The sequence below is a fragment of the Puma concolor genome, chromosome A1 (genome assembly GCF_028749965.1).
Source record: "Puma concolor isolate L17-30 chromosome A1, mPumCon1.1.hap2, whole genome shotgun sequence".
Lineage (NCBI taxonomy): Eukaryota > Metazoa > Chordata > Mammalia > Carnivora > Felidae > Puma > Puma concolor.
In genome coordinates this window covers 111228715-111242841 of record NC_141667.1, presented here as the reverse complement: position 1 = coordinate 111242841, position 14127 = coordinate 111228715, and the positions used below count along the sequence as shown (strand labels likewise).

The 14127-nt window shown below is 42.3% G+C and overlaps 2 long non-coding RNA genes across 2 annotated transcripts in view; both read left to right on the top strand.

Annotated features, from left to right (window-relative positions):
* The window catches only part of LOC147584365 (uncharacterized), a 30767-nt gene extending 20949 nt beyond the window's left edge, over window positions 1-9818 (top strand). The window contains exon 3 of the long non-coding RNA XR_015248958.1: window positions 9271-9818. This is a non-coding gene — a long non-coding RNA (uncharacterized LOC147584365). The remainder of the gene's footprint in view (window positions 1-9270) is intronic.
* Window positions 1-14127, top strand: part of LOC147584364 (uncharacterized) — a 158620-nt gene that overhangs the window by 74545 nt on the left and 69948 nt on the right. The window lies entirely within an intron of this gene.

Below are 14127 nucleotides of genomic sequence, written 5' to 3'. Positions count from 1 at the left end.
TTAGATAGCTTTAGCTAATTTTATAAAGTCTTACATACTTACCCTTCCAGAACTCTTCATTCCTTTGTGTAGATCCAGTATTTGTCTTTCTATCTAAAGGACTTCCCTTTAAATTTCTTGTAGTGTGGATCTACTGGTGACAAAGTCTTTCTTCTTCTGTGTGTTTAAAAGTCTTTGTTTTGTCTTCATTTCTAAAATGTATTTTCACTGGGTACACAATTCTAGGTTGACAGTTTTTCATCTTTAAAGATATTGTTCACTGTTACCTCACTCGCATTGATTCTGATGAGAAACGGCTGTCATTCTTTTGTTGTTGTTCCTCTGTGCATAATATGTCGTTTTCCTATGACTGCTTTTGAGATCTTCTCTTTATCATTGGTTTGAAGAATTTCTTTCTGATGTTTGCTGGTTTAGTTTGCTATATGTTTCCAGATGCTTGGGCTTCAATTCTTTTTCCATTCCCCACCAACTCTCCTTGTAGCCCCCAATGACATAAACATTGCACTACTTGAATGGTTCCAAAGATCAGTGAGTCTCCTTTTATTCATTCTTTTTTTCTCCCTGTGTGTAATTAGACAGAGGGTCTGCTGCTATTTATTAAAGTTCCTTAAAGATTTCTTTTTTCTCACAATAGCCAATCTGTCATTAAATCCATTCAGTGTAATTTTTATTTCAGAAATTATAGTTTTCAGGGTGCCTGGCTGTCTTGGTTGGTTAAGTGTCTGATTCTTGATTTCAGCTAACGTCATGATCTCGTGGTTTGTGAGTTTGAATCCCACATCAGACTCTGTGCTGATGGTGTGGAGCCTGCTTGGGATTCTGTCTCCTTCTCTCTCTGCCCCTCCCCTGCTTTCTTTCTCTCTTAAAATAAATAAATAAACATTGGAAAAAATTTTTTAAATAAAAATAAAAAAATTAAAGAAAGAAATTATAGTTTTCCTCAGTAGCAGTTCAACTTGGGTCTTTTAAATATCTTCCATGTTTGTACTTCACTAGTTGACTACCTGTAAAACAGTTTTAATAGTTGTTTGAATGTCCTTGTCTGCTCATTCTAACATCTGTGTCAGTCCTGGGTTGGTTTTGATTGTTTATTATTTGTCCTAATTATTGGTCATATTTTCCTGCCTCCTTGCATTACTGACAGTTTTTTTTTTTATGGTATTTATTGTCAAATTGGTTTCCATACAACACCCAGTGCTCATCCCAAAAGGTGCCCTCCTCAACACCCATCACCCACCCTCCCCTCCCTCCCACCCCCATCAACCCTCAGTTTGTTCTCAGTTTCCAAGAGTCTCTTATGCTTTGGCTCTCTCCCACTCTAACCTCTTTTTTTTTTTTTTTTTTTCCTTCCCCTCCTCCATGGGTTTCTGTTAAGTTTCTCAGGATCCACCTAAGAGTGAAAACATATAGTATCTGTCTTTCTCTGTATGGCTTATTTCACTTAGCATCACACTCTCCAGTTCCATCCACGTTGCTACAAAGGGCCATATTTTGTTCTTTCTCATTGCCATGTAGTACTCCATTGTGTATATAAACCACAATTTAGGCTCTTTCCATAATTTGGCTATTGTTGAGAGTGCTGCTATAAACATTGGGGTACAAGTGCCCCTATGCATCAGTTCTCCTGTATCCCTTGGGTAAATTCCTAGCAGTGCTATTGCTGGGTCATAGGGTAGGTCTATTTTTAATTTTCTGAGGAATCTCCACGCTGGTTTCCAGAGTGGCTGCACCAATTTGCATTCCCACCAACAGTGCAAGAGGGTTCCCGTTTCTCCACATCCTCTCCAGCATCTATAGTCTCCTGATTTGTTCATTTTGGCCACTCTGACTGGCATGAGGTAATATCTGAGTGTGGTTTTGATTTGTATTTCCCTGACGAGGAGCGACGTGGAGCATCTTTTCATGTGCCTGTTGGCCATCCGGATGTCTTCTTTAGAGAAGTGTCTATTCATGTTTTCTGCCCATTTCTTCACTGGGTTATTTGCTTTTCGGGTGTGGAGTTTGGTGAGCTCTTTATAGATTTTGGATACTAGCCCTTTGTCCGATATGTCATTTGCAAATATCTTTTCCCATTCCGTTGGTTGCCTTTTAGTTTTGTTGGTTGTTTCCTTTGCTGTGCAGAAGCTTTTTATCTTCATAAGGTCCCAGTAGTTCATTTTTGCTTTTAATTCCCTTGCCTCTGGGGATGTGTCGAGTAAGAGATTGCTACAGCTGAGGTCAGAGAGGTCTTTTCCTGCTTTCTCCTCTAGGGTTTTGATGGTTTCCTGTCTCACATTCAGGTCCTTTATCCATTTTGAGTTTATTTTTGTGAATGGTGTGAGAAAGTGGTCTAGTTTCAACCTTCTGCATGTTGCTGTCCAGTTCTCCCAGCACCATTTGATAAAGAGGCTGTCTTTTTTCCATTGGATGTCCTTTCCTGCTTTGTCAAAGATGAGTTGGCCATACGTTTGTGGGTCTAGTTCTGGGGTTTCTATTCTATTCCATTGGTCTATGTGTCTGTTTTTGTGCCAATACCATGCTGTCTTGATGATGACAGCTTTGTAGTAGAGGCTAAAGTCTGGGATTGTGATGCCTCCTGCTTTGGTCTTCTTCTTCAAAATTACTTTGGCTATTCGGGGCCTTTTGTGGTTCCATATGAGTTTTAGGATTGCTTGTTCTCCTTTCGAGAAGAATGCTGGTGCAATTTTGATTGGGATTGCATTGAATGTGTAGATAGCTTTGGGTAGTATTGACATTTTGACAATATTTATTTTTCCAATCCATGAGCAGGGAATGTCTTTCCATTTCTTTAAATCTTCTTCAATTACCTTCATAAGCTTTCTATAGTTTTCAGCATACAGATCTTTTACACCTTTGGTTAGATTTATTCCTAGGTATTTTATGCTTCTTGGTGCAATTGTGAATGGGATCAGTTTCTTTATTTGTCTTTCTGTTGCTTCATTGTTAGTGTATAAGAATGCAACTGATTTCAGTACATTGATTTTGTATCCTGCAACTTTGCTGAATTCATGTATCAGTTCTAGCAGACTTTTGGTGGAGTCTATCGGGTTTTCCATTTATAATATCATGTCATTTACTGGCAGTTTTTTTTACTGGATGCCATACTTTGTGAATTTTACTTTGCTGGGTACTGGCTATTTTTGTATTCCTATAAATATTCTTGAGCTTTGTTCTGGGATACAGTTAAATTGCTTGTAAACAGTTTGCTCCTTTTGGGTCTTGTTTTTAAGATTTGTTAGGTGGAACCAGAACCGTGTTTATTCTAAGGTGGATTATTTTTCAATCCTGAGAAAAGAACCTTCTGAGTAATCTACCCAATGCTCCATGATTTATGGGACTTTTCAGTCTGGCTGGTGGAAACAGGCAATATTCATGGTTCTGCTTCCTCTAATTTTTCTGGGTGATAACTTCATCATTGGGTAGCTTCTTCTTGTGCTTTCTTTGATCAATACTCTGCTGAATATTCAAGGGGCCCTCTGTAGATAAGGGGGCCCTCTGTATATAGAAGGCCCTTTCTTGTTCTGTACAGCTCTCCCTTCTTCAGTAGTCTGTTCTGCAAACTCTAGTTGCCTTGGTCTCTAGGAATCATTTCCATGTTCTCCAGTGAGTCCACTGGACTTCTGTGCTTGGATTCCCCAGTCCTGCACAAGGGCCTGAAAACACTCTCAAGGCAGCAAACTTTTGTAGGGGCAATTGTTTGTTTCCCATTTCTTGGGAATCACTGGATTTTGTTGCCTAATATCCAGTGTTTTAAAAACTATTGTTGCACAAATTCTGTTCATCATTTTGGTTGTTCCAGATAGAACAGTAAGTCTCTATTATTCCATCTTAGCTAGTAGTGGAGTATCTCTCTTTAAAGTATCCAACTGCATTGGATACTACATTCAACCTTTCATTTGTAGAGCATTTGCAAAGATTTTGAGTGCAGGAACCAAGCTGACTTAATCTTTATAATCCTAGATGACTAACACAGGACTTTGCATATAGGAAGTGCTTGGTAAATGGTTGGTAAGTTGAACTACATTTGGACAAACAATGAAAATCTCCCAAAGTGGTATTTTTTGCCTTATGCAAGAAAGAAATATCTAACTTAGAGTTCAATAACGGAAACTTTTAGAAGTAGTAATGATCTCTCTATTATGAGAAGTATTCAAGCAGAGTGAGGGTGTTCATTTGCTGGCAGTACGCACTTCTGTATTGTCCAGAGAAAGCCTCAATCTGATGCCAGTTTTCCATTAACGCTTCTCAACCTTATTATTATTATTTTTTTTTGCCAAATATGAGATATGAAAATAATTATTAAGGACCCTTTCTCTAGATTAATTATAAAAATGATAGTGCCCTCTAAACTTTCCTAAAGCTGTGCTCTCTATTATTGACAGAACATCAGCTAATAAGGAAGCTTAGATACTATTATCCACAAATAGCTGATTGAGAAATGGTAATACATTGGGTGATTTGGGACTTGTTTTAAGTTACACAGTCAGCTATAAAACCAATTCAAGAACACAGGTGCCTAAATGCAGAAAAGTATTCTTTCCCTTTGGCTATGTTGCCTCAGAATACCAAAGGAGGTTCGAAAAGTCTAATTCTTATGTTTATAATGTGGGTCTTAAAAAGTAGGCAGAAGCAAAGCTACTGGAACAACTGTGGGATTCAGATAACATTGCATGTGTCTCTACCATAGAAAGTAGCAATTGGAGTTGCTGGCAGCGGAGGTTAAACAATAAGAAAATGGAGTGGGGCTCCCCAAGGCCCTGATGATCTGAAGAATCTAGACAAGTACTGAATGAATTTGGACAAGCAAGGGTTCATGTGAGCTAGACAGTTTTCAAAGTAGATAAAACACATCCAGTAGCGTACCCTCATTTCAGATAACAGAGTTTCTGGATAAAAGAGTTCTAGATAGTCAGGGACTTCAGAGCATAAACAAACACAAGGGACACAGAGCAGGGGGAAATAATTGAGAAAATTCATGAAACAAGGAAGATGGTATATAACCACATTCTCTTTGGCTTCTGATAGTTAAATTACCAAAATTTGCTAAGGTAGGGTAATGCACAGGATAGAAAATATTGGGCAATTAAATAATCTCTCTAGTCCACGTCATTGAATGCCAAAATAGTATTGCCATTTATGAATGCTTTAGGAATGAAGGACAGAGTGAAGGCTATAAAGAATAAGATGAGTGGGGCGCCTGGGTGGCGCAGTCGGTTAAGCGTCCAACTTCAGCCAGGTCACGATCTCGCGGTCCGTGAGTTCGAGCCCCGCGTCGGGCTCTGGGCTGATGGCTCGGAGCCTGGAGCCTGTTTCCGATTCTGTGTCTCCCTCTCTCTCTGCCCCTCCCCCGTTCATGCTCTGTCTCTCTCTGTCCCAAAAATTAAAAAAAAAACAAACAAAAAAAAAAAAACGTTGAAAAAAAAAAAGAATAAGATGAGAGCATCCTGTTTGCTATGGAAGAGCAGGGTCACAGGGAAGGGGGCCAAAGGGAGAAAGGGGCAGAAGGGATTCATCAGGGTGTCAGAGTTAGCACTGAGGCTCAGTTGTGCTTATGTGGCACAATGGAAATGTGGACGCAAACTAAACAAGCCTGGAATATTGAGCAGGAATATCAAATCTGGTTAAGAACAGTGGCTCTATCCACCACTACCAGCAGTTCTCTGCCTCTACCACTCTCTTTTTCTGTCTCCAAAACACATAGCCCCCTCACCAGCCAGCCGGGAACTCCATGGCTTTGAGACCTAGCAGAGTAGACATAGGACCCTGGAAGAGGGGAGCAAATGAGCCCTGGAGAAGAAAATATAGAGATGGTTCATTCGAGAGAAAAAAGGGGTGAATCTGATCATACTGGAAAGGGGAAGACAGTGGATGGGGGCAGGGGCTCCATTTCTGATTTCTTTTACCTCTTTAATATGATATTTCTCCCATAGAGTGAAAACAATAGGAACATAAAATAGTTTTTTTTTTTAATGTTTATTTATTTTTGAAAGAGAACGAGTGTGTGTGTAAGCAGGGAGGGGCAGAAAGAGAGGGAGACAGAGAATCCAAAGCACGTGCTGTCACCGCAGAGCCCAACATGGGGCTCGAACTCACAAACTGTGAGATCATGACCTAAGCCAAAATCATATGCTTTACTGATTGAGCCACTCAGGCACTCTGGAACATGAAATAGGTTTTGTGAGAAAAATATTCCCTTTTTAATTCTGTTTGTGTATTCTGAAGAAGTCTAGAGAAAGCCACAGTTAGAGCCACTTTTTCCTTAACTGCTCCAATATTGCCTCATCTTTCCCACCCCCTCCTTGATAATGAGTGAGTAGACATCATGTTAAGAGCCCTGGTAAGCAACTCTAGTTAGCTGGAATTCAGTCACAGTGCTTTGTTTCCGCAGTATTTATTTCTATTGATGGTAAATGATCTGGTTTTCAATTTACAGTAGCTTAAATTTCCTTTAAAATGAAATTTGACAAAAAAGTATTGTATTAAAATTCAAACTGCATGATTTGAAACTAATTATCAAACAAAAATTCATCACTGACCTAAATGTCAAGAAAATGTCAGTTTGGTATGGTGGAACTAAACCCTGGTCTGGGAAGCAGGACTCTACCATGAACTCCAAGTAGGATTTTGGATCAGAGTGATTTCATTTTCATTTTTATCAATGGAAGTCATAGCTGCTAGCCAGAACTTAGCATGAGATGTCCACAGTTTTAAATATTAAGTTACTAAAGTTCTAGCCAAAGGCAAAGAAATAAAATGTTTTAGTGAGTCCATGTTAACTTACCACACATATAAGCTCAGAAATATTGAAAGGTCATGTGAAGACCCCCGTTCTTAAGGGGCTCTTGGGTGCCAACCATTGGAGTAGATTATTTTTAAGGGATGTTCTGGTTCCAAAATGCTGTGCCAAGAATTTAATCCAAGGTTCAGCAAAGGCAATGATCTGATAAGGAAGAATAGTGACAGATTATCGCATTAAAATCTCATTTTCTTTATCTCTACACCTCACCTATCAAGTAGGTAGCCTGGAATGAGTCTACTTGAAACAGAGGTCAGATGCCAAGCATAACCACTTCTCTTGTCCCCTAAATTCCCTTCTCCTAAGAAAAATGTTTTCATCCAAAGTTTTACAACTTTTTTTTGAAGGTCAAAGGAAGTGAAGACTTAACTAAGTGAGATGGGCAAGGAGAACAAGGTGGTTGGCTCTGGTTGACCTACTTTTGGCCTTAATAGGAGAGACTGCACCTCCCACCTCTGTGAAGCTTCTCCCAAAAAGCCTGCCACCCAAAGAATTTTCTATCTGTAGACTCCCTGTGAGAGCATCCCTTCTCTGTATTCCAGGGAACAACAGAGGTTAGGATAGTAGCTTTAGAGTGACAGCCAGGGTTCAAATTTCAACTCCCGTAGGGAACCTCCATTTTATTTAAATTTTCACATTTGTCTAGCGTAATAACTCAGTGAAGTAGGTTCAACTTGAGGGCAGTGGCTGTTACTACAAAACCTTGGTGTGCATTAGAAAATCACATGCCCCTCTCCCTAAGCCGAACCATTCTGTCTCTCACACATACCTCTGGGTGCATGCATCACAAAAAGCACCCTGGTATCAGGGCCAATGCAGTTTCCAGTTGGCGGGGAGGGGGTTGGCAAGGAGAACAGGGAGAAGATTCAGCACTCAGCTTCCCCTCCCCTGGGCACTTTTATAAAGGGCTCAGTCTACCAATCCTTACACAGTGGCCTGACAGTTATCACCATTTTACAGCCAGGAAAGGTTAAATATTTGTCTTTTAAAAAGATCACCCTGATGTTTTGTAGAAAATGGATTGGAGGAGGACGAGCTTGGATGCAAGTAGCTGTTTGAACCTGCTGTAGCTTTCCAGGTGAAAGATGATGGGCATTCAGGATAAGGGGTGGTGGTAGGGTGGTGAGATGCAGACAGATTCCCAGGATGTTTAGGGGACAGAGTGGACAGGTCTGGAGGCTGCTGTGAGGATTCAAGAGATGATGATGATGATGGTGATGATGATGATGATGATTGTAATGGTGATGATGGTGATAGTGATGATGATGGTGTTAACAGTTCTATTTATTGAGGGCTTGTTTGTGCCAGGTATGAACTTACTTACTACATAAGTTCTGTGAACCAGGAAAATTGAAGACATTTCATTCCTGCATGTTTGCTCTGAGGACCAAAGATAACCTAAAGTGCTCATGCTATAGTAGACCCTTTGGAAGTGGTAAATATTAGTCTAATTATTAGGGAGCAGACAGCATTTAAAATTCCTCTCTTACTCAAGAAGTCTTAGCTTGTGGGCATGGCCAGTGGTAGGTCAGATAGGTGGTGGAACATAAGAAGACAGTGGTTTCACTGCTCACTGACCATCAGATTAGATTCCTTGTGTAACTTTTAAAGGTTGGTCTGGGGTAGGACGTCTGTGTGTCAGTGTTTTATAGGCTTTCCAGATTGCCAGGGGTGAGAACCACTGAGTTATGAGTCTTTGGAATCAGACAAATCAGGTGAAATCCTGGCTCTGGTCTTCAAGGTATGGTTTCGAGAAGAATGGCATACAGCCTCTTCCGGGTTATGTGACGAATAAATGAAGGGTGGTACATACTCCATGGTACCTCTGGGGACATCTCTGTTGATGCCTACCTTAGCATGGTGCCTGGCTCCTAATGTAGGTTCAACACATGTGACTGCCATGACTGTGGGGTCAGGAAGCAAAAGGACCCAAAGACACCATGGACCAGCCCCGGAGCCGAGAGCTTTACATCCATCACCTTGTTCAATCTTGGCCCAAAGTGTGGCTGTCTCTCACAGATGCAGAAACCCAGGCCCACGGAGTAGGTCATCTTCCCAAGGGCACCAAGAGGAAGAGCTGGGATTGGAGTCCTGTTCTATGTCTTTCTGCTCTACCCCACAAATGAAATTCAAGCCATGCTTGTTATTCTGGAGAAGGACTTGTTACAGAATAGTACCAGGGAGAAGCGCCCTTGCCTATCCTGGTTTGAACTGCTAGACTGAGCCACACAGTGAATGAAGGACAGGGAGGAACCCATAGCTAGCCGGGGCAGCTCAGAGCCTCTCAGACAACAGTGGCGTGGTGGGTGATAAGCAAGGAGGGAAGTGTGGGGAGAGGAGGTGGGCAAGAAACCAGGAGCAGAGAATCACGTATCAGGTATATGGCCAGGGTAATGAGATGACAAGTCAGCCAATACAGTAGCCGGTAGACAGTAAGTATTTAGTAATCATTAGTTGCTTTTTTCCTCTTTCAGAGCTGCCTTCTGCCCCAAAGAGCAGGAGTCCATCTTCAGTGGGACACATCTGTTGGCTTGTCTGCCCATGCTTCCCCTCTCTGGGATTTGCTCGCCCGGCTACATGTTTATGAGGACAGCCATGGTCATGCAATGTCCCTTTGGTTTTGGGGGGATTTGGAAGGGGTATCTGTTAGAGGCAAACAGCCACTCTGTCCTGGGAGATTTTGACTTTCTCTTTTCATGCGTTTTTGCTTTTATCAAAGTAGGTAATCTGCTACTGGCCAGATACACAATTGCATTTGGATACTGTAGTGGGGTCCAAGGACTACCCAAACCACTGCCTGGGAATGCCAGTTTCTCATAACGAGTTAGAAATCAATGCTAGCAGCTTCCCTGCTAAGTGAAAAAATTACATAATTCCTTCTGCACCACTGCATTAGGCAGATTTTTTTCTCTTTCTGAACATACAGTAAATCCCAAGTGTTTTAAGCCATGGTACCTCTCTTTAAACACAATATGAAATCACTACCAAATTTAAATAAAAAATAAATTCGATGTAGTGCTAAGAGATTCTCCTGCCAAAAACTCTCACACAATTAACACACTAGCAGAATGTGTTGCTAATTTCATGCCACTGGAGTCTTTTCTACTTCAGAATATAGAAACAAAATCGGGTCAGAGCTCCAATAATAACAGGATTTTGTTAAAATATACAGCCCTGTGGTGCAGGTATGTTGGAGGCATGGGCGAAAAGTAGAATCACAGTGATGCATGAAATAGCTTACCCCTGCAAATACAACAGCAAGAATTTGTCTCCAGCTTCTCTGCCGCAGGAGAGAGAGAGAGAGAGAGAGAGAGAGAGAGGGACTGAGAGAGTCCAGAACTGCCCTGTTCTGTGGGGCAAAAGTGTCATTATCAGTGTTTGTCCATCCACGCACTTCTACAAGGGAGGCAAGCACCAGTTAAATTAGACTTGGGGACCCACAGCCCGTAAATCCTAGAGCTCTGATTCTCCTAGTATCTCTCAGGCTCCCTCTCTCCATCCTCACCTCCCACCTCTTCGACTCCTAACACAGGCCTGGTCTTTTCCATAACAAAAACGGCGATAATGAAAATATTTTGGCAGCATTCAGGGCCTTTCACATCGTGACCCTGACCTCCAAATCAATTTTCTTTATTCTTAACCCGACCTTGGCATCCATTCTTGCTGGTGTTCAATATTAGTTACAAAATCCTGAACTCCCCGAGACCTTCCCTCCTCCCCCAGATAGCCAAGGCAGGCCACACTGCTGAAGCAGGCTCTTGACAAAGAAAAATACGAAGGAGATCAACAAGCACTATGAGTTCTATAGGAGTCTCATTTGCACCAAATGCCATTAGCCCCATTATTTACTCAGACAACAGTGGAGGCAGCCGCAGTCCCCCGCTTGTGTAGGGCACCCTGGATGACACCATGCATCACCGGCCGCACAGAACTTCACTTAAATAGTGATATGTAAGGTAAAGCCTGTTACATTTAATCCATCACCCGTGGGTTCGCCTAGTGCAGAGACTGGAAAAATTGTGCACATTTCTCCATTGCTGCCTGCATTAATCCCAGGAAGGGAGTGAACTGAAAAGAGAAAGTGCCAATTTCAGCACACATGTTAAAAAGAGAAGCAAAGAATAAAAGGAAAAGAAAGCATCTCCCTGACTCAGATGGGGGAAGGAGGTTTTTAAAGGAGAAGACGGCTTTTCAGAACTCTGTGCATTTACTGTGAGAACAAGTACCCACAGAGACCAGAGTTCGGGGTCATCATACATTTAGGAGGAGAAGTTAGCTGGCAGGGGCTATTTTTCTGCAAATTAGTTTTCTCTCAAGGGTAACGGTGGGGGAGGAGCAGAGGAAAATGAATTGGAGCCGTTGAATAATCGTGTATTGTTTGGCTTGTTGCAGGACCTCTGAACTGATGCTCTAAGAAGCCTTTCCAGGCCTTCCTTTTCTATGGGCCAGGATGGGAAGCCTCTCACAGCTGTTGATGAGTGTCCTATAGGGGCAGCGATGGGGACAGCAGTGTGGCCCCACAGACAATGGTCCACAGAGCGTCGGCTCCACTTGGCAAGAAAGGCACGGTCTGCTGGTCATTACTGCCGAACACAGGGCTGGACAGGTGGCCGAGCAGGACAGTGAGAAGGGGCAGGGTCCAAAGTCTGTGCTGGTCACAAAGAAGTGAGGCGAGGGGCAAAGGTAGAAAAACAACAATATAGTAGGAAGCGATAGACCAGCTCTCCTTGGGGGGAGGAATGTTTATAACATGAAAACGGATGAGTTCATCTGGAAGTGTTTGTCTCATTGCTTTCGGGTCCAGGGTCTGGTTGGAATGCTCGGCATCGTGTTTGTCCTGCAGATGTTTTCCCACCCTCACTTTGGCCCTTACAAACACTGCCTCCTCTAAACCAGCGCTTTTCAGCTCCCCCTAAAGTGCCGCCCCCCCCCCCCCCCCGCCCCCGTGGCAGAGGATCTCAAAGTCCACACTCGGAGACTCCGTGGGGAGAGCCTGAAAGCGCCCTCCACGAAGAAGAGACTGGGCTGAAGTCTGGTATTTGTGTATCTTTCAAAACCTGATATATTGTGAAGTAGCCTAAAATAGCAAACATTCGAAATGACCATTTAAATTCCTTTCTTTCCTCAATTCTAATGTATCATTCTAAGATGAAACTCAATCCATACCTGAGGGGAAAAAAAGAGAGGACAACACCCACGGAACACATACTTAGAGTGTCAGAAGCGTCCTTCCAGATTTCCAAGGCTTAAAACGTGAATTTGAAAAAAATCTATGTCATAAAATCAAGGAAATGTGTAATTATAATCAAGGAAAATGGAAATGTCAGGAGGTAACAACCAGTTTGGCCTGTGGCTCCAGACGTACTGGGGCACACACCAGTTTGCAGAGCATTACAGTGGGGACGGCTATTGTAAAGTGATGAAACACAGACTTACCTGGTTGTAACCACCTTGTAATAAAATGCTGTGTTCTTTCATTCTGGTGTTGTCAGAGCTCAGGGCAGCACCAGGCACACAGCAGGTGCTTAATAAATATTTGCTGAATTGAAAGTTGTTGATAGCAGTCCGCATTCATGCTCCCCTCTAGGTAGCCTGTGACAGGGGGTGAGTGTGGGAGGGGACGTCTGTTTCCAAGCAGTGTGATGGGCTGCCCTTCCAGGGAGGGCAAAGCAGACTGGAACAGCATGGAATAGGTGTCCTCAGCCTTCTGTCAGAGTGTAGACACTGGGCTCATGCCCCATCTCTGCCACTGACTAGTTGCACAATCTTGAGATCTCCCTTCTCTGGAAAAAGGAAGCATCGAGACCCACTCTCTCGAAGGTGTAGTTTAATAATTCTACGATTCTGCGTATTTGGATTTATGTTAAGAGACTATTCTTTCTCACCAGTCCGTGAGGGATGATACTATGCAAGGACTGAAGCAAGGTGCAGGGTGAGGGAGAGAAATCTGCTCTTGTTGTATCCACTGTACCTCCCTTGCTGGAAGGGCCCTGTAGGCTCCCTGCCTGAGAGGCTGCTCACTTCAGTGCCCTTGGCCTTGTTCTGGGAAGAAAACACTCAGAACTAAAGACATACTGTAAGGTAGGGTGAAAAACACTGCCACTGTCTTATGAATTCGCCATAGATGAGGTAATTCACAAAGCAGGTCACTGTAATTCATAGTCTACTTCCCCTCTTCCTCCCTCCTCCTGCCCAGGTGTCATTTTCTAGAACAGAGCTCACTTAGCAGGGGGAACCAAACTCTGGTCAAACTGAGCAGGACCATCTTAAGTCAGTGTCATATATTATTGGTCAATGTTTTGTTGTTGTTGAAACTGATTATTCATTAAAATTAGCCAGATTTTAGAGTCAAATCAGCAGGAACAGGACATGAAAAGAAAGAAACAATGATTCCAAGTTGAAAACACCAGGCAGAAATATACCCTTTTATTTTGTTCAGTAAAAAGTGAAGTTGGTGATTCTTAAGGTAAAAATACAGTGTTTCCCACTTGAAGGAAAACCAAACTTATACAACTAGATAAGTTAGAGAGTAATGTTTTTAATTATAAAAGGATTTTGCTTTCTACAGTGATTCATCCTATGGCCCCAGCTTCCTAGAAGAATTTAAAGTACTATTTAATCTCCCCCACAAAAATTCATATGCCACTTTTAAAAACAGATGTATGACATTTGACTTTATTTCAACATAAATAAAACACAGAGCACCAGATTCTTGACCTAAAATCCCTTTCCTGAAGTATGGAAGCCTTGAAATTCCATCATATTTACTCACTCATTCAAAAACATACTGTTCAAGCCCTAATGCGTGGCAGGCATTGTGTTAATCCTGAGACTGGATCCTGATCTCTTGATGCTTTTTTCTTCCCCATGGCTTCCATTCTCGCTGTGTCCCATGTACTGGGTGCAACTGTGTGTCTGATGCTCTGGAAAAGGGGGTAATCATATTAGGATGACAAGTAATGCCCTTCAAGAAGAGAATTGAAGTCAAAGTTACAGTAAACAGTCAAAATAAACTTTAAGCCTCAGGTTGAGGAACTTTTACTCATGGAGATTGGCCAAGAGCTATGGCTTCTGAAGCACAGTCCTTGGACCAGCAGCACTGGTATCATCTGTGACTTCTCTAGGAAAGCTCACTCCTGGGCTCTGCCTCTGACCTGCTGAGTCATGTCTGGCAATGGGGTTCAAGAAATTGTTTCAGCAATATTCCGGGTGCTTTTTATGCACGTTAAAGTGTGAGAACCACTGCCCTGAAGTTAATCAGGTCTCGTCTGGGCAAAGCCCCTTAAGAGTCTTCTTTCAAATTCTATCACCCATTGCATTCTTTCACAAGC